Source organism: Schistocerca nitens, chromosome 5 (assembly GCF_023898315.1).
Source record: "Schistocerca nitens isolate TAMUIC-IGC-003100 chromosome 5, iqSchNite1.1, whole genome shotgun sequence".
NCBI classification, from domain to species: Eukaryota; Metazoa; Arthropoda; class Insecta; order Orthoptera; family Acrididae; genus Schistocerca; species Schistocerca nitens.
This window is the reverse complement of record NC_064618.1, coordinates 769,698,579-769,722,392: the sequence shown is the minus strand read 5'-3', so window position 1 is coordinate 769,722,392 and position 23,814 is coordinate 769,698,579. Positions and strand designations below refer to the sequence as shown.

Below are 23,814 nucleotides of genomic sequence, written 5' to 3'. Positions count from 1 at the left end.
ACCTTCCAAACTTCACAGAAGCTCTCCTGCGAAACTTGCAAAACAGCACTCCTGGAAGGAAGGATATTGCGGAGACATGATTTTGCCATAGCCGCAGTAGAACTTTTGTAAAGTTAGGAAGGTAGGAGACGAGGTACTGACGGAAGTAGAGCTGTGAGGACACGTAGTGTCATGACTGGGTAGCTCAGTGGACAGAGCACTTGCCTACGAAAGAAAAATGTCCCGAGTTCTAGTCTCGGTCGAGGACATAATTTTAATCTGCTTAGAAGTACCATTAATTGTACTTCCATTTTGCTTTTGTTCATATATGATGTATGTTTATGTTTTAGTTTGCTGTAAAATATATTTATCTATTGATTAATTCGCCCACGATCTTACTTAGTAGAATGTAAATAAGCTTGGTATGTCTGTGCGTGCCGCTATAGCACCGTGACCCATCCCAAAAGCCCTCTGACGGTTTTATGATTTGGTTGTCTAGGCTTCAATCTTCCATCGATGAAGAAGGGTTCCAGTGTTCACTGCAGGATTTTGGTTGGAAGATTTGTATAACAAAAATAGGCATTCCACCAATGCACTTCTTAGGGAAGTCGGAGAAACAACCGGGAATCAAATGACGACGTGGGCGAGACTGGCCACTGTGTTTCTTCTGGAATGTTTCAGATTGTCATAGAATCTTCCAAAAGGTTCAAGTAAGTTCTTCAATTTTTCAAAATGATTTAGAGTTTCCGGAACTTTTGTGCATACCTACCCGTAGTGTGTTCGAGGATGTTCCACGTTGTTCTCGACTGTTCCAATGTTCTGTTGCGGTGGGGATATATTCCACATCAGAAGGACACACAGGTTATAAGTGCAGAGGTTTTTATTAGTGACTGAGGGCAGTGTGCTGAATAACACTGCATTAGTATTTTCATTTGCAGACTAATAATGGTAGTTATGAGGTGTAGTATGTATTTTGGGTTTGTTTGTACCTTCAAGTACATGTGGCAAAAGCACGCTATTAATGCTTATTTTCTTCTGGGCAGCATGTCAGGTGCTGAACTTTGCACACGTTAATGCAAAACGGTTAGCATATACGGACAGGCGTTGTCCATTTAGTGATGATGATGATGATGATGGTTTGTGGGACGCTCAACTGCTCGGTCATCAGCGCCCGTAGAAATTCCCAGCCTTTGCTCAGTCCAGTCTCGCCACTTTCATGAATGATGATGACAACACAAACACCGAGTCATCTCGATGCAGGTGAAAATCCCTGACCCCGCCGGGAATCGAAACCTGGACCCCATGCTCGGGAAGCGAGAACACGACCGCGAGACCACGAGTTGCGGACGGTCCAATTTGTGGTGCAGGAACGACCGTGCTGAAAACATCAGTTAGCAGATTATGTGACGTGTCTGGGGGAAGATTTTTAGATGCAGGTAATAGCCAATAACACACTGAGGTGGGTATATATTAAGGTACCAACGACCAGAACATCGGCACTGAAACCCATAACGCCCCGTATATAGGCGATTACGAGACACATGCGCCAGTATCCTAGTGAAAATCGACTAGAGTGGGCGAAAGGAAACTGAAAGTGAAATGTGTAAAGTAGTGAACAGTGTACAAAGTGGAATTTTAGTGTGTAAGTAATATTATATTTAACAGGATGCTGAAATACAAAAGAGGAAGTGTTCTTGCCATTTGGTGAACTGGAAAGAATGGAACAGAAAGGACAACGAAGAAATGAAACAGATGAGAAACGGGAACGCCGTTTGGCTTCACAATGAAAGAGAATGTATATATTTAGTGAAAAATTAACATATGAAAAAGGAGATTAAATTAAATGAGACGATCCAGTGAGACACACAGCAAGGGAATTGTTGAGTAATTATGTGTATTTAAGAGTTCTTGCGAGTATTTTGAGCGTTCGAGGGTATTTTTTGGCCTGAAATAGATTTTTACGGTTTTTTGTATGTTTTTTTCCAAGGTGTTCTCAAACGTTTCAATATAATCGGAAATGTTATCAGACAGCAAATGAAAATGTAGACCAAGCTAAGTGGACCTTTTCCAGCTAGTACATAAATATAATAAAACTGAGGAGAAATCTAATTTACACATATTCATACAGTTTTATGTCCAACAAAGCATTTTCACTATACAGATACCTAACTCGTTTTTTATCATTTTAGTTTGACATACACATTCAGCACCAGGTATTGCATTAGACTGGATTCTAATATTTACAGTTACAAATTTCCTTTGAAAGCAAGCACTATTTCTTAAATTCCATATGTCGACTAGTGTACAAATGTTTAAATTGTAGTCTATTCTATTACTTGTATGGTTTGTCAACAGTTCCCCGACACGCTAAATGTTTGTCGTGGATGAAAGATCTGAAATTAGTACTCCACATTCGCACCGATATTGGCCTTAACTTTTCAAGATGTGCCGATGTTTTTCAGACATAGTATGCAACTGAATATTGACTGTTTTCCGTAAAACTAAGGTTATATCAGTTGGTCTGTACGCTCTCTTTTATGGCAGTCAACAAAATTGAGATTAGAATACACATAAATGAATGGAGGTGCTCATAGATCAATCCGGATTCAAAATTACGCGAACTTATCTAACGGAAAATGAAACCTAATATTGTCGTTTAAAGATCATGGGAAAAGACAAATTGAAAACAGCAATATCAGAAATTGAGTCCGCTTTGATACAAAACATCTTGTTATTCGTTTATTTCTTTATTCTCCCAGACTAGTTTCGGCGAGAAATATCACCATCATCAGTGGGTTTTTTAACCTTATTTATTGTATGTTACAGCATGTTTTTAGAATTAAGGTCGCTGTTTGCGACATATTTTCTGTTCGCTTTTTTGTTGTTGCCGTTTTTACTAACCGAACATCATGTCATCTGCAAGTTCGTTGGATGGTATGTAGCTGATTCTATATACAGAAAAACAAAGCTTTTGCACTTTATTTTTGATCCGGAATATTACGCAATCAGCCAATTAATTGGGGTTGATTTCCTAGTGGGGATGGAACAGCTCTGCTAGGCTTCTGCAAGCATGAGGTGGCGTCACCCTCATTCATACATAACACCTGAGAAATTCCTATCGGCTAGACACCGATGATGACAAGATCGGACGTACAGTCAACGCAGCCGGCAGATGTCAAAGCACACACAGACGTCTGCTCAGGACCACGTTCCGTCACAGCCCCGATCCGCGGCCGTCGAATGCAGGTGAAGGTCGGGTCTACACAGTCACCGTTATACTGATGTTGCAGAATTCCAGGGCGCAGCTCCGATACGCGAGACACCTCCTAGCAGCAGATGTCTTTACCGCCTCTGACACAACAGCACACCGCGCATTGCTCCGACCGCGACATGACACATCCATTTAACTGTACGTAACTACCCAGCCTTGCTCTCGCCATCTAAAACGTTCTCAGTATAATTCTTACTTCACAACGCTACCTCCACCTAATTCTATAGTCCCCAGAAATAGGTAACGCTCGCTTTCTTAATCTCTCAGCGGAACGATAGGTTTCAAAGACACAAAGTTAAAAAACAGGCCACATCCACGGTTTTCCAGAAGTACAATTGGTTCACATTTCACGGACGATGATGACCATCCATGAGGAGCTGCTTTTAAGGACGGCTATCTCCCAGCTGAATGTCTGAACATGAACTTACCATCTACATCTCCGACCTGAATACTGGCAAATGATTTCCTTAATTGCTAGGCGATTGCTGTAACTAACCGCTTTTCACGCATATTCTCCATTGGAAACTACACTCCTGGAAATTGAAATAAGAACACCGTGAATTCATTGTCCCAGGAAGGGGAAACTTTATTGACACATTCCTGGGGTCAGATACATCACATGATCACACTGACAGAACCACAGGCACATAGACACAGGCAACAGAGCATGCACAATGTCGGCACTAGTACAGTGTATATCCACCTTTCGCAGCAATGCAGGCTGCTACTCTCCCATGGAGACGATCGTAGAGAAGCTGGATGTAGTCCTGTGGAACGGCTTGCCATGCCATTTCCACCTGGCGCCTCAGTTGGACCAGCGTTCGTGCTGGACGTGCAGACCGCGTGAGACGACGCTTCATCCAGTCCCAAACATGCTCAATGGGGGACAGATCCGGAGATCTTGCTGGCCAGGGTAGTTGACTTACACCTTCTAGAGCACGTTGGGTGGCGAGGGATACATGTGGACGTGCATTGTCCTGTTGGAACAGCAAGTTCCCTTGCCGGTCTAGGAATGGTAGAACGATGGGTTCGATGACGGTTTGGATGTACCGTGCACTATTCAGTGTCCCCTCGACGATCACCAGTGGTGTACGGCCAGTGTAGGAGATCGCTCCCCACACCATGATGCCGGGTGTTGGCCCTGTGTGCCTCGGTCGTATGCAGTCCTGATTGTGGCGCTCACCTGCACGGCGCCAAACACGCATACGACCATCATTGGCACCAAGGCAGAAGCGACTCTCATCGCTGAAGACGACACGTCTCCATTCGTCCATCCATTCACGCCTGTCGCGTCACCACTGGAGGCGGGCTGCACGATGTTGGGGCGTGAGCGGAAGACGGCCTAACGGTGTGCGGGACCGTAGCCCAGCTTCATGGAGACGGTTGCGAATGGTCCTCGCCGATACCCCAGGAGCAACAGTGTCCCTAATTTGCTGGGAAATGGCGGTGCGGTCCCCTACGGCACTGCGTAGGATCCTACGGTCTTGGCGTGCATCCGTGCGTCGCTGCGGTCCGGTCCCAGGTCGACGGGCACGTGCACCTTCCGCCGACCACTGGCGACAACATCGATGTACTGTGGAGACCTCACGCCCCACGTGTTCAGCAATTCGGCGGTACGTCCACCCGGCCTCCCGCATGCCCACTATACGCCCTCGCTCAAAGTCCGTCAACTGCACATACGGTTCACGTCCACGCTGTCGCGGCATGCTACCAGTGTTAAAGACTGCGATGGAGCTCCGTATGCCACGGCAAACTGGCTGACACTGACGGCGGCGGTGCACAAATGCTGCGCAGCTAGCGCCATTCGACGGCCAACACCGCGGTTCCTGGTGTGTCCGCTGTGCCGTGCGTGTAATCATTGCTTGTACAGCCCTCTCGCAGTGTCCGGAGCAAGTATGGTGGGTCTGACACACCGGTGTCAATGTGTTCTTTTTTCCATTTCCAGGAGTGTATGAGGAATGAAGTTTGTATATCATATGTAGGATGCACTCCGAAGACAAACTGCAGCTCTCGGCCATCACCAAGCACTTTTACATTTCCGTGTCAGGAATAACAACCACCAGACACCATCTCATGTAACTGCCACAACTTTTCTTAATCACACTGAAGCGTCAAAGAAACCGGTATAGGCACTCGTATCAAATACATAGATATGTAAACAGGCAGAATAGGCACTGCAGTCGGCAACAACTCAATAAGACAACAAGTGTCTGGCGCAGTTGATGATCAGTTACTGCCACTACATTGGCAGTTTATCAAGATTTAATTGAGTTTGAACGTGGTGTTACAGTCGTCGCACGAGTGATGGAGTACAGCATTTCCGAGGTAGCAGTGGTGTGGACATTTTCCCGTACGACCATATCACGAGTGTACCGTGAATATCAGGAATGCCGTAAAACATCAAATCTCCGACATCGCTGCTGCCGGAAAAAGATCCTGCAAGAACGTGACCAACGACGACTGGAGAAAATAATTCAACGTGACAGAAGTGCAACCCTTCCGCAAATTGCTGGAGATTTCAATTCTGGGCCATCAACAAGTAAGTGTCAGCGTGCGAACCATTCAACGAAACATAATCGATATGGGCTTTCGAGGCCGAAGTCGCACTCGTGTCCCTTGATGACTACACACGCCCATTGCCTTGGCCCGTCGACTTCGACATTGGACTGTAGATGAGTGGAAACATGTTCTCTGGTTGGACGAGTCTCGTTTCAAAGTGTATCAAGCGGATGAACGTGTATGGCTATGGAGACGACCTCATGAATCCATGGACCCTGCATGTCAACAGGCGACTGTTAAAGCTCGTGGAGGCTCTGTAATGGTGTGGCATATGCAGTGGGAGTGATATAGGACCTCCTGATACATCTACATACGCCTCTGACAGGTGACACATACGTAAGTAACGTGACTGATCACCCTGCATCCATTCATGTCCACTGTGCATTCAGACAGACTCGGACAATTCCAGCAGGAAACTGCGACACCATATAAGTCCAGAATTGATACAGAGTGGCTCCAGGAAAACTCAAATGAGTTTAAACGCCTGACCACTAAACTCCCCAGACATGAACATTATTGAGCATATCTGGGATGCCTTGCTACGTGCTGTTCACAAGAGCTCTTCACCCCCTCGTACTCTTACTGATTTATGGACAGCCCTGCACAATCATGTACTACATGAGACGTTACTCGAGCCCATGCCACGTCGTATTGCGGCACTTCTGCGTGCTTGATGGGGCCCTACACGACATTAGGCTGGAGTAGCAGTTTCTTTGGCTCTTCGATCTGTATGGTTAGTTTTATGGCGTGAAGTCAAAGGCTGGCAAGCCAGTCGCGAAAGAAAGAGAAGAGACGGCTGTGAGAAGAAGTCACCCAATAGCACGCTGACTGACCCCACTCCAGGATGACAACGCGGCAGCAGCGGCTTCTATATGAAGAGAACATATACGCCACGGCCCTACTGGACGCGCCCAGCCGAAGAGTAGCTTTAACATTAGGGAGTTTTATAACAGCAGCGGCAATAGTTACTTTCCTTGTACAATCCATGTAACCCAGACTTAGGACTGTTATAGTGAATAACATTGCTTATTTTGCATATCGGCCTTTGCTTGCGAGCCTTCTGTGTAATCGGCAAAGTTAAGTATTGTCATTTACTTTTTTGTTATAAAACTCATTAAAACGATTTGTTTGAATGTTGTCTAGCGATCCGAGAAAGCAGGTTTCCTAGACACCCCATACTTGACGACTAGACTGGTTTCAACATTTGGCGACGAAAGGCCAACGGATCCCACAGCAGAAACCTAGTGCCTGGCTGTCACAGTTTGTCATGGGTTTTTGTATTTTGCTGGCGCTTTAATTCTACCTTGTTTCTCGTTTTCAGGGGTGTTTTACATGTTTTCACAGTGTTTTTGCTAATCAGTGGGAATTGCATAAATTTTCTTCGCTTGAGTGCTTATTTTTACTGGTTGCCTTGTCTGTTTATCGCCATGAGCAACCCACCTCCTGCTCAGGCGCCTCAGCTACAAGCGCTTGACGCGACGCTGCTAACACAAATATTTCAGTTTTAAACCCAGCAAATTCAACGCTGCCAAACCGTGATACATCAGCTACTCACTAATCAAAGACACCAAAAGTCCAACAGCATACATCTGTAGCTCCAAGTGCTATACAGCCTTTCCTCCAGTGTACCGAAAAAGACGAGGAATGACTTGAGTGGTTGCAACAGTTTCAAGGCCACGTAATAGCTCAAAACGTACCAGTTATATTACTTTTTGCCAGCGGTAGGAAGTGCAGTGTTTTGCCTGATTGAGAAATTGTGCCCTGACGCAACTCCGAGTGAACTTTCCTATGAACAGATTTGTCAATTCGCTAACTAACTATTATAACCAACAAGTGAATGTGGTGGCAGCAAGGTACCAATTCTATCGTTGCAAGGAAAGATCAGGACAAACTTATCCCGATTGGGTTACAGATTTGTAGGATATGACGAGGAAATACGAATTCAAATGTGTTTGTGGTGCTGTACATTCTAATGTTACGTTGTCGGTTGCGATCGTGTACAATGTAAGTGATGTCAGAGGACAGATTTTCAAACAGTCAGATCCATCATTCCAGCACGTAGTGCAAATACTGTATCACTGTGATTCAGGTGCCGTTCGGCCAATAAATTTGAGCGGCCACCAATTTGTCGGGCTGAGTCGTCCCTTGGTCACCATCGGCCCATTAGGCAGCAACAGCCCGTGCGCACTATGCCGTATAAAAAGTTCTCGACACAGGCGAACGGAATTGAGTCATGTCCTCGGTGCTATTCACGGCACAAACGCCAAGACTGCCCGTCCCGACAAGCACACTGTTAACGCTTGAGGCAAGGAACGTCACGTACAGTTCGTTTGTTTGTAACGGAATAAACATAAGAATTCTGTCCGCTCACAGAAATGTAATAAATGCAGTGTATTCAAAGTCAGCTGCACGCGTTCGCCAAACTGACAAGCAAATTGTTTCTTCAGTGCTATGCCAGTTCAAGAAACGTTTTGTTCATTTGCATATTACTGAAATAGTGGGAATTTCAGTTGGACGCGGATGTACACTCCTGGAAATTGAAATAAGAACACCGTGAATTCATTGTCCCAGGAAGGGGAAACATTATTGACACATTCCTGGGGTCAGATACATCACATGATCACACTGACAGAACCACAGGCAAATAGACACAGGCAACAGAGCATGCACAATGTCGGCACTAGTACAGCGTATATCCACCTTTCGCAGCAATGCAGGCTGCTATTCTCCCACGGAGACGATCGTAGAGATGCTGGATGTAGTCCTGTGGAACGGCTTGCCATGCCATTTCCACCTGGCGCCTCAGTTGGACCAGCGTTCGTGCTGGACGTGCAGACCACGTGAGACGACGCTTCATCCAGTCCAAAACATGCTCAATGGGGGACAGATCCGGAGATCTTGCTGGCCAGGGTAGTTGACTTACACCTTCTAGAGCACGTTGGGTGGCACGGGATACATGCGGACGTGCATTGTCCTGTTGGAACAGCAAGTTCCCTTGCCGGTCTAGGAATGGTAGAACGATGGGTTCGATGACGGTTTGGATGTACCGTGCACTATTCAGTGTCCCCTCGACGATCACCAGTGGTGTACGGCCAGTGTAGGAGATCGCTCCCCACACCATGATGCCGGGTGTTGGCCCTGTGTGCCTCGGTCGTATGCAGTCCTGATTGTGGCGCTCACCTGCACGGCGCCAAACACGCATACGACCATCATTGGCACCAAGGCAGAAGCGACTCTCATCGCTGAAGACGACACGTCTCCATTCGTCCCTCCATTCACGCCTGTCGCGACACCACTGGAGGCGGGCTGCACGATGTTGGGGCGTGAGCGGAAGACGGCCTAACGGTGTGTGGGACCGTAGCCCAGCTTCATGGAGACGGTTGCGAATGGTCCTCGCCGATACCCCAGGAGCAACAGTGTCCCTAATTTGCTGGGAAGTGGCGGTGCGGTCCCCTACGGCACTGCCTAGGATCCTACGGTCTTGGCGTGCATCCGTGCGTCGCTGCGGTCCGGTCCCAGGTCGACGGGCACGTGCACCTTCCGCCGACCACTGGCGACAACATCGATGTACTGTGGAGACCTCACGCCCCACGTGTTCAGCAATTCGGCGGTACGTCCACCCGGCCTCCCGCATGCCCACTATACGCCCTCGCTCAAAGTCCGTCAACTGCACATACGGTTCACGTCCACGCTGTCGCGGCATGCTACCAGTGTTAAAGACTGCGATGGAGCTCCGTATGCCACGGCAAACTGGCTGACACTGACAGCGGCGGTGCACAAATGCTGCGCAGCTAGCGCCATTCGACGGCCAACACCGCGGTTCCTGGTGTGTCCGCTGTGCCGTGCGTGTGATCATTGCTTGTACAGCCCTCTCGCAGTGTCCGGAGCAAGTATGGTGGGTCTGACACACCGGTGTCAATGTGGTCTTTTTTCCATTTCTAGGAGTGTAATTTCGCTATTACGATAATGATGATGCAGGTTGGAAGCAATAGCGAAATAAAATCGCTGCTCTGCACGCCACACGGGAAGATAACAAATGAACTCATTAGTTCAATTTCTAAACACACAGAAATCAGAAAAGTATTCGGAAAGATGTCGTGACATTTTGTCTTACACACATGACAGAAGACCGACTAATAAAAATCAAATTAGATTACTTATTCGGGATTCTTTTGAAACTTAAAACGCGAAATGCGCAGGTCAGCCCTTGTGCAAGCTTCAGGTCTCTCCACCACACTCTCAGTGTGTGTTAGAGGTATTCAGTTGTAGTTTTTCACTTTATCACTGATCAGACATGTCCCATATGCTTGTACAGTGTCACTGAAGCTAGAAGATGTGCTTTGGTGCTTTCAGTTGAGCGGATGATCGCGGGTGACACGTTTGATAGCGTCTAGAGCCGCAACAAACGCTGCGGGCAATTGCTTTTTACGATGTGAAATGCGCTCGTGTTAGACGTAGATTAAATGAGTGCCACTACAATTTATGACTCATAAACGTCATGGAGCGCTGTAACTGTTCAACAAGGATCAACTCGGTAATACCTACGTTATGTTTGCATGCGCCCGACACAAGGGACAGCCATCGACAACGCATTTTATATTCTACTCCTAACTTTAAACAATTTGTCACTTGCATCTTCATTGAAGCACTCTTATTCAGAAGGAAATACGGTTGCGTGTTTAGATGTGTCTTTTTAAGATATAATAGTAAATTTATGAAATTATATGGAAGGCAAATTACAAACAAGATTTACTTTGGAAAATGTGACATGCTGACACGAGATAGTAATCGACATTTTTGATGCGCACGTAATATTTTCGTTGACGCTGTCACAGAAAATATTTCATGCTCTTAACGTCTGAGCTTAATCAGAGCGTTTAAAAACATTCACAGGCGCTCACCAAGTAACACTTCGTCAGCCACTTCTTTAACGAAAACTTAATATTTTCCTTGACACAGTCACGGAAAATAGTTTCTACTGTTAACCAATGTTGACCAAAACTGACAATCAACAGCAGGATTAGGTGCAGAGAGACGGAATTTTTCTGGTCCTTTTATTTATACACTGATGGAAAGCAAAAACGCAACACCAAAAAGGAGTTGTGCTACACAAACGAAAGTTGATATGCGTCTTTCTACATCTGAAAGTTGATGTATATTCCAATAAAATGGTTCAAATGGCTCTGAGCACAATGGGACTTAACACCTGAAGTCATCAGTCCCCTAGTACTTAGAACCACTTAAACCTAAGGACATCACAACACATCCATGCCCGAGGCAGGTTTCGAACCTGCGACCGTAGCAGTCGCGCGCTTCTGGACTGAAGCGCCTAGAACCGCTCGGTCACCATGGCCGGCTGATATCTATTCAAATTTCTCGCCAGCAGCGTAAGAGTGGCGCCAGTAGTGACACTGTGAGGACGTAAATCACGTTTTCTTGTAAATACTCGATTACGTTTGAAACTGCACGTGGTGAGCTGACATCAGTCACGAATGCCTTTAAGGCTACAAAGACGCCATTACTTACAGCTCAATGAGTTTGAACGAGGTCGCGATACAGGGGTACGAGAAATTGGATGTTATTTCTGCAATATTGCAGAAGAACTTGGGGGCCCTTGTACGTAACTGCTGACAGTGATGGTCACAAGAAAGTACGGCCGCAGGAAGACTGGGGTCCAGACAGCCACTTGGCCATACCGAGAGGAAAGTTCGTTACGTTCGGCACTAGCACACCGGACTGCATCTACAGCCACAATTTGAGTAGCAGTTGTTACAAATCCTTTAGTTCAAGGACAGCTCGGAAGGAGAGCCCTCCTGTAGCGCGCATTCCATCGACACCGAGCCACTGCAATTTGCGACTTCAGTGGTGTAAAACTACAGCTCATTTCAAGGCAGGGGAGATTTGTTGACTGTCCGATGAATGCTGATTCTGCTCAGTGCCACTGATGGCCATCTGTTGGTTAGATGGAGGCCAGCTGACGGCCTGCAACCGCAGCCTGTCTGCGTGCTTCACACACTGGACCTTCACATGGATTTATGGTCTGGAATGCGATTTCGTTCAACTACAGGAGGACTCTCGCGGCCACCCCACCCACCCTGACTACTAAACTGTATGTCAATGTGATGCTTCAACTTGATGTGTTGCCATTTATGAGTAGTATTCCCGGGGCTGTTCTTCAACAGGATAACACTCACCCACATACCGCTGTTCTAACTCAACATACTCTGCAGAGTGTCAACATTTTTGTTGCCTTGACCTGACCCAGTTCAATATCTGTCTCCAATAGAGCACATATGGGACATCATCGAATAACAACTGCAGTGTCATCCACAAACAGCATTAACTATCCCTGTAGCGCCTGACCAGGTGCAAACAGGCATCAAACTCCATCCCACAAAGTAACATCCAGCTCTTATATAACACAATACACGTTTGTTTGTATGCTTGAATGTACCATTATGGCGATAGCATAGGTTATTAATTTACCAGTATTACACATTTGCAATGACTTATCTCCCGCCCACATTAACCTGTGACCCTGTACTGTTTATCACTTAAATATGTTACCTAGGCAAATTAATTCCCGAAATTTCATTACTCTACATTAATTATAATTTGGTGTTGCGATTTTCTCTGTCAGTGTATTATTATCTTCTTTCGTTAATCATTATTTTCTGTGCTATCTGAAACATGTAAGTTGGTACGTATTAGAACATTACATACTTTTCTGTGGAAAATGTAAGTTCACTGGACAGAAACCTGGTCCTCGCAGTGCACATGCACAGACGAATCGGTAGGCCTTTACAGATGACGCGGCGATGGAGTCACGAGCTCAACCACACACACATTGCTTCTGCGCAACCACAAGACAGTGGTTATCAGTGACACATTTGTATTTCAAGCGGCTTATGTAAACAGGGGTACATGTAAGTACGCGACAGAGTGACAATAAGAGGCAATCGTGTTTGGCAGTGCATCTACATCTACGTGACTACTCTGGAATTCACATTTAAGTGCTCGGCAGATGGTTCGTAGAACCACAATCATACTATCTCCCTACCATTCCACTCCCGAACAGCGCGCGGGAAAAACGAACACCTAAACCTTTCTGTTCGAGCTCTGATTTCTCTTATTTTATTTTGATGATCATTCCTACCTATGTAGGTTGGGCTCGACAAAATATTTTCAAATTCGGAAGAGACAGTTGGTGACTGAAATTTAGTAAATAGATCTCGCCGCGACGAAAAACGTCTTTGCTGTAATGACTTCCATCCCAATTCGCGTATCATATCTGCCACACTCTCTCCCCTACTACGTGATAATACAAAACGAGCTGCCCTTTCGATGTCCTCCGTCAATCCCACCTGGTAAGGATCCCACATCGCGCAGCAATATTCTAACAGAGGACGAACGAGTGTAGCGTCAGCTGTCTCTTTAGTGGACTTGTTGCATCTTCTACGTGTGAAACGCAACCTTAGGCTCGCCTTCCCCACAATATTATCTATGTGGTCTTTCCAACTGAATTTGTTCGTAATTTTAACACCCAGGTACTTAGTTGAATTGACAGCCTTGAGAATTGCACTATTTATCGAGTAATCGAATTCCAACGGATTTCTTTTGGAATTCATGTGGATCACCTCACACTTATCGTTAATTAGCGTCAACTGCCACCTGCCACACCATACAGCAATCTGTTCTAAATCGCTTTGCAACTGATACTGGTCTTCGGATGACCTTACTAGACGGTAAATTACAGCATCATCTGCGAACAACCTAAGAGAACTGCTCAGATTGTCACCCAGGTCATTTATATAGATCAGGAACAGCAGAGGTCCCAGGACGCTTCCCTGGGGAACACCTGATATCACTTCAGTTTTACTCGATGATATGCCGTCTATTACTACGAACTGCGACCTTCCTGACAGGAAATCACGAATCCAGTCGCACAACTGAGACGATACCCCATAGACCCGCAGCTTGATTAGAAGTCGCTTGTGAGGACCGGTGTCAAAAGCTTTCCCGAAATCTAGAAATACGGAATCAACTTGAGATCCCCTGTCGATAGCGGCCATTACTTCGTGCGAATAAAGAGCTAGCTGCGTTGCACAAGAACGATGTTTCCTGAAACCATGCTGATTACGTATCAATAGATCGTTCCCCTCGAGGTGATTCATAATGTTTGAATACAGTATATGCTCCAAAACCCTACTGTAAACCGACATCAATGATATAGGTCTGTAGTTCGATGGATTACTCCTACTACCCTTCTTAAACACTGGTGCGACCTGCGCAATTTTCCAATCTGTAGGTACAGATCTATCGGTGAGCGAGCGGTTGTATATGAGTGCTAAGTACGGAGCTATTGTATCAGCGTAATCTGAAAGAAACCTAATCGGTATACAATCTGGACGTGAAGACTTGCCCGTATCAAGCGATTTGAGTTGCTTCGCAACCCCTAAGGTATCTACTTCTAAGAGACTCATGCTAGCAGCTGTTCGTGTTTCAAATTCTGGAATATTCCATTCATCTTCCCTGGTGAAGGAATTTCGGAAAACTGCGTTCAATAACTCCGCTTTAGCGGCACAGTCGTCGGTAACAGTACCATCGACACTGCGCAGCGAAGGCATTGACTGCGTCTTGCCGCTTGTGTACTTTACATACGACCAGAATTTCTTCGGATTTTCTACCAAATTTCGAGACAATGTTTCGTTGTGGAAGCTATTAAAGGCATCTCGCATTGAAGCCCGTGCCAAATTTCGCGCTTCTGTAAATTTTAACCAATCATCGGGATTTCGCGTTCTTCTGAACTTCGCATGCTTTTTCCGTTGTCTCTGTAAGAGAGTTCGGACCTGTTTTGTGTACCACGGGGGATCAGTTCCATCTCTTACCAATTTATGAGGTATGAATCTCTCAATTGCTGTTGCTACTATATCTTTGAATTTGAGCCACATCTCGTCTACATTTGCATAGTCAGTTCGGAAGGAATGGAGATTGTCTCTTAGGAAGACTTCTAGTGACACTTTATCCGCTTTTTTTTTTTTTGGCCATATAGTGTGTGAAGATGTTAGATTTGTTCATGTTACGTGGTGGACTGTTCAGCAGGTCTACAAGCTGTTGTGTAACTTACGTGGCTACGAAACAAGACGTCAGTATTGTTGTCGGAAAAAGATACGAACTGAGAGGGGACTGGAGTCGCGTTTCGCGGTTTGTGAATCAAAATCACTTCCAAATATGACAGAAATTGCTGCAGACAGCGAATGAAGATGAATTCCCACCTATTAGCTACAGAACATTACGGTAGGAATCGCATCCACTGAATATTTGGTGTCGGTCACGCCGCTAGAGGCCATTGCTCACACAGGCAGATAAAAGACAACAACAAACTTCGCCGGGCTGGAAGAATATGTAACTGGTTTTCTGAACACTCCCCCTTTGGCGGCCGCTGTGGCCGAGCGGTTCTAGGCGCTTCAGTACGGAATCGCGCGATTGCTGCGGTCGCAGGTTCCAATCCTGCCTCGGGCATAGATGTGTGTGATGACTTTAGGTTAGTTAGGTTAGAGCCATTTGAACCATTTTTGAAAGTCGTCCGACAGATATCGTAGTAGTGTAGCTATTAGAAGGCCATCTGTGTCTGCCCTTTAATAGGGACTCCTCACAGCCAATAGGCTCAGTGTGGTTCAAACGTCAGAAGGAAACAGGCAACATGCCGCAGTGATGCACTCGTGCTTCCTGCGTCCAAGTGAGCGAGTTTGAAAGCAGTCAGATTCTGAGCTTTCCGAATGGCAGGATGGTCCTTTCGGAGAATTGCCACAGAAGTTGGATGTGCTGCGTCAGTTGTGCTACTATGCCTGTATCAGTGGTCAAGCGAACATTCTCGCAGCCGTATACGATGTTGTGGACGTCCACACAGCACAGACGTCCTCCAGGATCGTTGTATTGTAAGGATAGCAGTGGCAGATCGTACAGCTGCCACAGCACAGATGAGAGGGCTGGGGGCCCAGACGTGTCAACACAAATTATTGCGGTTATTAGCAGTGAAACTACAGCCACGCCCACCGCTAACCCCTTTGCACTTTTGGTGTTTCTGGAGGTGGCGCTAGCCAGTGCTCGACGTGTGTGTCTATTCTATTGTATATTGAACTGGGGACCAAGGAACGACGGAGAGGCTTCGTCTCGCACGTAGCGCTCAGTCGTTCACAACCCCACAACAGGCCACAAAAGTCCACCCACCTCACTGCCGCTCCATACCAAATCCAGGGTTATTGTGCGGTTCGGCCCTCAGTGGATCCCCCCGGGAATGTCTCATACCAGAATAATGCAGCCCCAAATGTTTGCGTGGTAGAGTAATTATGGTGTACGCGTACGTGGTGAAAGTTTTGCGCAGCAGTCACCGACATAGTGTAACTGAGGCGGAATAAGGGGAACCAGCCCGCATTCACCGAGACAGATGGAAAACTGCCTTAAAAACTATCCACAGGTTGGCCGGCACACCGGACCTCGACAGTAACCAGCCGGGCGGATTCGTGCCGGGGACCGGCACGCCTTCCCGACCGGGAATCAGCGCGTTAGACCGCGCGGCTAGCCGGACGGACTTAGCCAGCGCTCGGTGCGTACAGAATGTTGTTAGACCCGTTCTTTTACTGTTCTTCCAACCGGTAGGTAACGTGTTGTTACAACAGGTAATGCTCACCCACACCACCTGTAAACCTCAATATGCTCTGCAACACGTACAGCAACTTCTCAGCTAAACACGACCTCTACATTTCTCTCTAATCGAGCGCCTTTGTGATATGATGGGACGAGAAGTAATTCATGCGGCTCGTCAACCACAACTCTTACAGAACTACGTGAACAGGTCGAGCAGGGGTGGTACAGTGTATCCCAGGACAGTATTCGCCATCTGTATGATCGACTGGATGCCAAAATCAGCAACTGCAGTGTCACGCGTGGACTACACCACTTACTAATGCGAATATTTTAGCATGGGTTGATACCTGGTACTTCAGACCAGCGTGTGCTATTAATCTATAAATGCAGTCATTTCATGTATTCTATATGCACTGTTGCCACAATAGATCTTGAGTAAAAAATGGTTCATATGGCTCTGAGCACTATGGAACTTAACTTCTGAGGTCATCAGTCCCCTAGAACTTAGAACTACTTAAAACTAACTAACCTAAGGACATCACACACATCCATGCCCGAGGCAGGATTCGAACCTGCGACCGTAGCGGTCGCGCGGTTCCAGACTGTAGCGCCTAGAACCGCTCGGCCACCCCGGCCGGCCTTGAGTAGAAGAAAACCTCTGAAAGGGCATATATATTATGCCAGTAGTGTATTTAAAAATTCCGTACCTTCTTCGTTTCCCGTGACTATAATTTTATATATATTTCTGTACTGTTTCACTAGCCACATCGAAGCGATTGAGGGTGGGTTGTTTGGTGGGGTAACGACCGGACTATTAACATGATCTTTCGTTATTTATTCCTTATTACAAAGCAGGACCACCCTGAGATTTATTTGTCAATCGTTCCCTCATTCTCGCGTACATTTTTACGTTAGAATTTCGTAAGACTGATCGGACGTCTATCACCGAATAATAAATAAAATGACCTACTAGTATTCATCGACGAATTGAGCTCTCTTTCTCGCCCCGGTATTCAAGCTATGCACAATTTCTTAGTATCCATAGTCTTTAAATACTGTGACTTACCGTGAAATACTTTTTATTAAATATTTCAGTGCTGAGAGAGGAGGAGAACCGTTTCAGTTAGTGACTTTTTGTTCTCGTCTATTTTCTGTGGCGTAAGTGCTATCTCCTGAGATGTTAATATCTGTGCAAAATCAAAGGAACGGAGAGTTGAAGGAAAGCGGAAGGAGAAAAGAACTAAAAAAGGATTGGTGTGCTATTTTCTGGACATCGAGTGTGTGAAAAGAAGGATTTCAACTACTCAAGGACTAACATCCGTCAAAAGAGTCTACAAAAGTAAAGAATGTACAATTTGAAGTGTTTAAAGTAGTTAAAACACTCACGTGATCAGTCAGCTTATAGGAACTGCTATGTGGACGCCAAACGACGAAAACTTTTGTTTTGTACTGTATAACGAAGAGAAATCAATAATTGCTAAGTAATGTTTTTGTGGCGGTATAGCTCACCTCATTGATTTATTCTGTTTTCTGACTAATAAATGACAGCACACATACAATTATGTAACATGCGTTGCGATCAAATATGACTGTGAGTAAGTTGAACGTATTAGTCCCACCTCGATATTTCTTCACATAGTGCTTGGAATTTATCCGCGGTTTTGACAAAATCGGTGGGATTCAAACCAATCTGTCCTTTTCCGGCAATGCTAGTCCCATAATGTATGCCGCAGTACATCTGTGAGGGTTTTAAGGTAGGGGAAGATGTGCTAGCGGTTGTAGAGCTTTTGGTGCTGCTCGTAAGTCGTACTGGACACTTATGTTCAAATGGCTCTGAGCACTAGGGTACTTAACAGCTATGGTCATAGTCCCCTAGAACTTAGACCTACTTAAACCTAACTAACCTAAGGACATCACACAACACCCAGTCATCAGGACACTTATGAACTTGACTATACAAGGATAAGGTCGCAGGTTCGAGTCCTGGCCCAGCACACAGTTTTCTATCAGCCGAGAAAAGTTAGAATAAAATTTAGAACCGTAATTCATCCAACACAAATTTTCTGAGAGGCCTACATGATAAAACGCACCATGGACAGGAGAACATAAAAGGAAACACAGTGATATCGCTTCCCACGCCCGGGTTCCCGGGTTCGATTCCCGGCGGGGTCAGGGATTTTCTCTGCCTCGTGATGACTGGGTGTTGTGTGATGTCCTTAGGTTAGTTAGGTTTAAGTAGTTCTAAGTTCTAGGGGACTGATGACCATGGATGTTAAGTCCCATAGTCCTCAGAGCCAACCATTTAGCCAGAAACACAGTGAGCTAATAAAGAATACTCGGAAGAAAAGAAGAAGCGCAATAATTAAGTTTCCTTACGCTCAATAGTTTAGCGCAACGAATTAAAATAATCTTAAACTACCTCAGTGAATTCTGCCAGTACAAATTGAGGACGCAGAACAAGCATTCAAATAGGGAACTACGGGCAAATAAACCGTCCGTTTCTTTTCCAGTGAAACCACCCAAAAATACTAATCAACAATTCTGATAAATCACCTGAAACCTACGTGTATGTGGCTGGATTTTGGTTAAAACCACAGACATCTAGAACTACGCCACTTATCTCGACACTATTAACAGCGTACCAGTGTAGCGCATACATAGGAGCATGAATTGTCCACGACACCGGTGGCGAGGCTCGGTATAGCTGCTACCTGCTGTTTATGTCTAAAATAATAGGAGCATTGTCGACAATAAATTAACTATAGTCCAGTCCTAACCAAAAACGCCTTTGCGCAGAGAAAGAAAGAGAGAGAGAGAGAGCATTAGCAATACGTAGAAGAGACAGGCAGGAGATAAAACACCGTCCACGTCGGCGAGTGTTGCGTGTGTTACAGCAGGTAACAATAAATAAAATTGAATCACCACTGAAATATGGCCACGTTGCAGTCTGGCCGAGAGCGTTCCTAGCTCTCCATAGATATTAACGACACAGCGTCAAGAGCAAGTGTAAACCCTATTGGTACGTCTTGTTTTAGTAGTGGGTTATGCGCCGTGCGATTCAAAGCTATCTTTCTATATGACGTGCAGTTTAGACAGGTGTTCAGCGTAGTTGCTAATACAGCTCTTGTGGAGCAATACAGCAATTAGCCGGCTGAGCAGCTCAGTTGACCGTACTCACAATTCATATCAAGCAGCACAGGAACATCGTCCATGACACAATGACTATGCAGCCGAGCAGCTTCTTGGCTGGTACTCCCGATTGATGAACAACAGGGGTCCACTGTCGATGACTCTGTGACAAGGCAATTGAGGAGCGCCATAGCTTGTACACACAGCTCAAGTCGAGCAGCACGGAATCATTGTCGATGACACAGTGACTCGACAAGCGAGCAGCACCATAGTAGCTACAATTGAAATCGAGACACACGGATGCAGTATCCATGACACAGTGACTAGGAAACTGAGCTATACAGTAACTGGTACTCAGAGCTGATGTCGAGCAAGATGTATGCAATGTCCATGAGAAAATGACAACTGAGCAGCACAGCTGCTGCTACACTTGGTTGTTGTCATGAAACATGGATGCATTGCACAATGACTAGATCGTACTCATAGTTGATGAGCAACACGTGTGCATGGCCCATGACACGGGGCGACTAGACAGGTGTGTAGTCTCTCACAACAGATGTTATCTGGGAACATGGCAGCATTGTCTGTAACTAGGCAAGTTATCAGTGCCATACCTCGTAGTCACAGCTGATGTCGACCAACATGGATGTATGACTCATTTTTTAAGTGCATTATCTGAAAACTACCAGAGAACCGACTAGTGGCGATGACATATTAGACCTTCTGGTGACAAACAGGCCCGAACTATTTGAAACAGTTAACGCAGAACAGGGAATCAGCGATCATAAAGCGTTTACAGCATCGGTGATTTCAGCCATAAATAGAAATATTTAAAAAGGTAGGAAGGCTTTTCTGTTTAGCAAGAGTGACAAAAAGCAGATTTCACAGTACGTGACGGCTCAACACAAAAGTTTTATTTCAAGTAGAGATAGTGTTGAGGTTCAGTGGACAAAGTTCAAAACCATCGTACAATATGCATTAGATGAGTATGTGCCAAGCAAGATCGTAAGAGACTCAGTGGGCCATAGACACGGGTTCCCTGGTAGATGCCGTGTTTCTTGACTTCCGCAAGGCGTTTGATACAGTTCCCCACAGTCGTTTAATGAACAAAGTAAGAGCATATGGACTACCAGACAAATTGTGTGATTGGGTTGAAGAGTTCCTAGATAACAGAACGCAGCATGTCATTCTCAATGGAGAGAAGTCTTCCGAAGTAAGAGTGATTTGAGGTGTGCCGCAGAGGAGTGTCGTAGGTCCTTTGCTATTCACAATATATATAAATGAACTTATGGATAACATCGGAAGTTCACTGAGGCTTTTGGCGGATGATGCTGTAGTATGTCGAGATGGAAAATTGTACTGAAATGCAGGAGGATCTGCAACTAATTGACACACGGTGCAGGGAACGGCAATTGAATGACAATGTAGACAAGTGTAATGTGCGCGAATACATATAAATTCAGCTACAATATAGGAGGTCAGCAACTGGAAGCGGTTATTCCATAAATTGTCTGGTAATAGGCATTAGGAGTGATTTAAAATGGAATGACCATAAAAAATTAATCGTCGGTAAAGCAGATGCCAGACTGAGTCTCATTGGAAGAATCCTAAGGAAATGCAGTCCGAAAACAAAGGAAGTAGGTTACAGTACACTTGCTCGCCCACTGCTTGAATACTGCTCACTGGTGTGGAATCTGTACCAGATAGGTTTGGTAGAAGAGATAGAGAAGATCCAACGGAGAGCAGCGCGCTTCGTTACAGGATCGTTTAGTAATCGCGAATGCGTTACGGAGATGATAGACAAACTCCAGTGGAAGACTCTGCAAGAGAGACGCTCAGTAGCTCGGTACGGGCTTTTGTTGAGGTTTAGAGAACATACCTTCACCGAGGAGTCAAGCAGTGTATTACTCCACCCTACGTATATCTCGCGAAGAGGCCATGAGGATAAAATCAGAGAGATTAGAACTCACACAGAGGCTTACCGACAATCTTTCTTTCCACGAACAATACGAGACTGGAATAGAAGGGAGAACCGATAGAGGTACTCGAGGTACCCTCCGCCACACACCGTCAGGTGGCTTGTGGAGTATCGATGTAAATGTAGATGGCACAATCTCTTGTTGGTTGTGCAGCATCATAGCTAGTTCTCAAATGTGATGCCTAGCAACACGGATGCACTGTTCGTGACATGGTGACTAGGCAGGTGACCAGCGACACAGTCGGTACTCTGGCTAATGTCTAGCAACATTGATGCGTGGCTCAAAACGCAGTAAATCGCTAGGTGAGTAGGGCCATACCTATTTCTGCCGTCGGTTGATGTTGATGTCGAGCAACACAGATGCATTGCCCATCACGCAATGACATCTACGTCTACATCTACATGATTACTCTGTAATTCACATTTAAGTGCTTGGCAGAGGGTTCATCGAACCACAATCATACTATCACCCAATCATTCCACTCCCGAACAGCGCGCGGGAAAAACGAACACCTAAACCTTTCTGTTCGAGCTCTGATTTCTCTTATTTTATTTTGATGATCATTCCTACCTATGTAGGTTGGGCTCAACAAAGTATTTTCGCATTCGGAAGAGACAGTTGGTGACTGAAATTTCGTAAATAGATCTCGCCGCGACGAAAAATGTCTTTGTTTTAATGACTTCCATCCCAACTCGCGTATCATATCTGCCACACTCTCTCCCCTATTAAGTGATGATAAAAAACGAACTGCCCATTGTTGCACCCTTTCGATGTCCTCGGTCAATCCCACCTGGTAAGGATCCCACACCGCGCAGCAAAATTCTAACAGAGGACGAACGAGTGTAGTGTAAGCCGTCTCTTTAGTGGACTTGTTGCACCTTCTAAGTGTCCTGCCAATGAAACGGAACCTTTGGCTCGCCTTCCCCACAATATTATCTATGTGGTCTTTCCAACTGAAGTTGTTCGTAATTTTAACACCCAGGTACTTAGTTGAATTGACAGCCTTGAGAATTGTACTATTTATCGAGTAATCGAATTCCAACGGATTTCTTTTGGAACTCATGTGGATCACCTCACACTTATCGTTATTTAGCGTCAACTGCCACCTGCCACACCATACAGCAATCTTTTCTAAATCGCTTTGCAACTGATACTGGTCTTCGGATGGCCTTACTAGACGGTAAATTACAGCATCATCTGCGAACAACCTAAGAGAACTGCTCAGATTGTCACCCAGGTCATTTATATAGATCAGGAACAGCAGAGGTCCCACGACTCTTCCCTAGGGAACATCTGATATCACTTCAGTTTTACTCGATGATTTGCCGTCTATTACTACGAACTGCGACCTTCCTGACAGGAAATCACGAATCCAGTCGCACAACTGAGACGATAACACATAGGACCGCAGCTTGATTCGAAGTCGCTTGTGAGGAACGGTGTCAAAAGCTTTCCTGAAATCTAGAAATACGGAGTCAACTTGAGATCCCCTGTCGATAGCGGCCGTTACTTCGTGCGAAGAAAGAGCTAGCTGCGTTACACAAGAACGATGTTTCCTGAAACCATGCTGATTACGTATCAAGAGATCGTTCCCCTCGAAGTGATTCATTACGTTTGAATACAGTATATGCTCCAAAACCCTACTGCTAACGGACGTCAATGATATAGGTCTGTAGTTCGATGGATTACTCCTACTACCCTTCTTAAACACTGGTGCGACCTGCGCAATTTTCCAATCTGTAGGTGCAGATCTATCGGTGAGCGAGCGGTTGTATATGATTGCTAAGTAGGAAGCTATTGTATCAGCGTAATCTGAAAGGAACCTAATCGGTATACAATCTGGACCTGAAGACTTGCCCGTATCAAGCGATTTGAGTTGCTTCGCAACCCCTAAGGTATCTACTTCTAAGAAACTCATGCTATCAGCTGTTCGTGTTTCAAATTCTGGAATATTCCATTCGTCTTCCCTGGTGAAGGAATTTCGGAAAACTGCGTTCAATAACTCCGCTTTAGCGGCACAATCGTCGGTAACAGTACCATGGGCACTGCGCAGCGAAGGTATTGACTGGGTCTTGCCGCTTGTGTACTTTACATACGACCAGAATTTCTTCTGATTTTCTACCAAATTTCGAGACAATATTTCGTTGTGGAACCTAATAAAGGCATCTCGCATTGAAGCCCGTGGCAAATTTCGCGCGTCTGTAAATTTTAGCCAATCTTCGGGGTTTCGCGTTCTTCTGAACTTCGCAT

General features: G+C 45.6%; 1 protein-coding gene across 1 annotated transcript in view; it reads right to left on the bottom strand.

The window, feature by feature from the left end:
* Nucleotides 1-23,814, bottom strand: part of LOC126260710 (hemicentin-2) — a 695,733-nt gene that overhangs the window by 238,031 nt on the left and 433,888 nt on the right. The gene's annotated exons all lie outside the window — the stretch shown is intronic.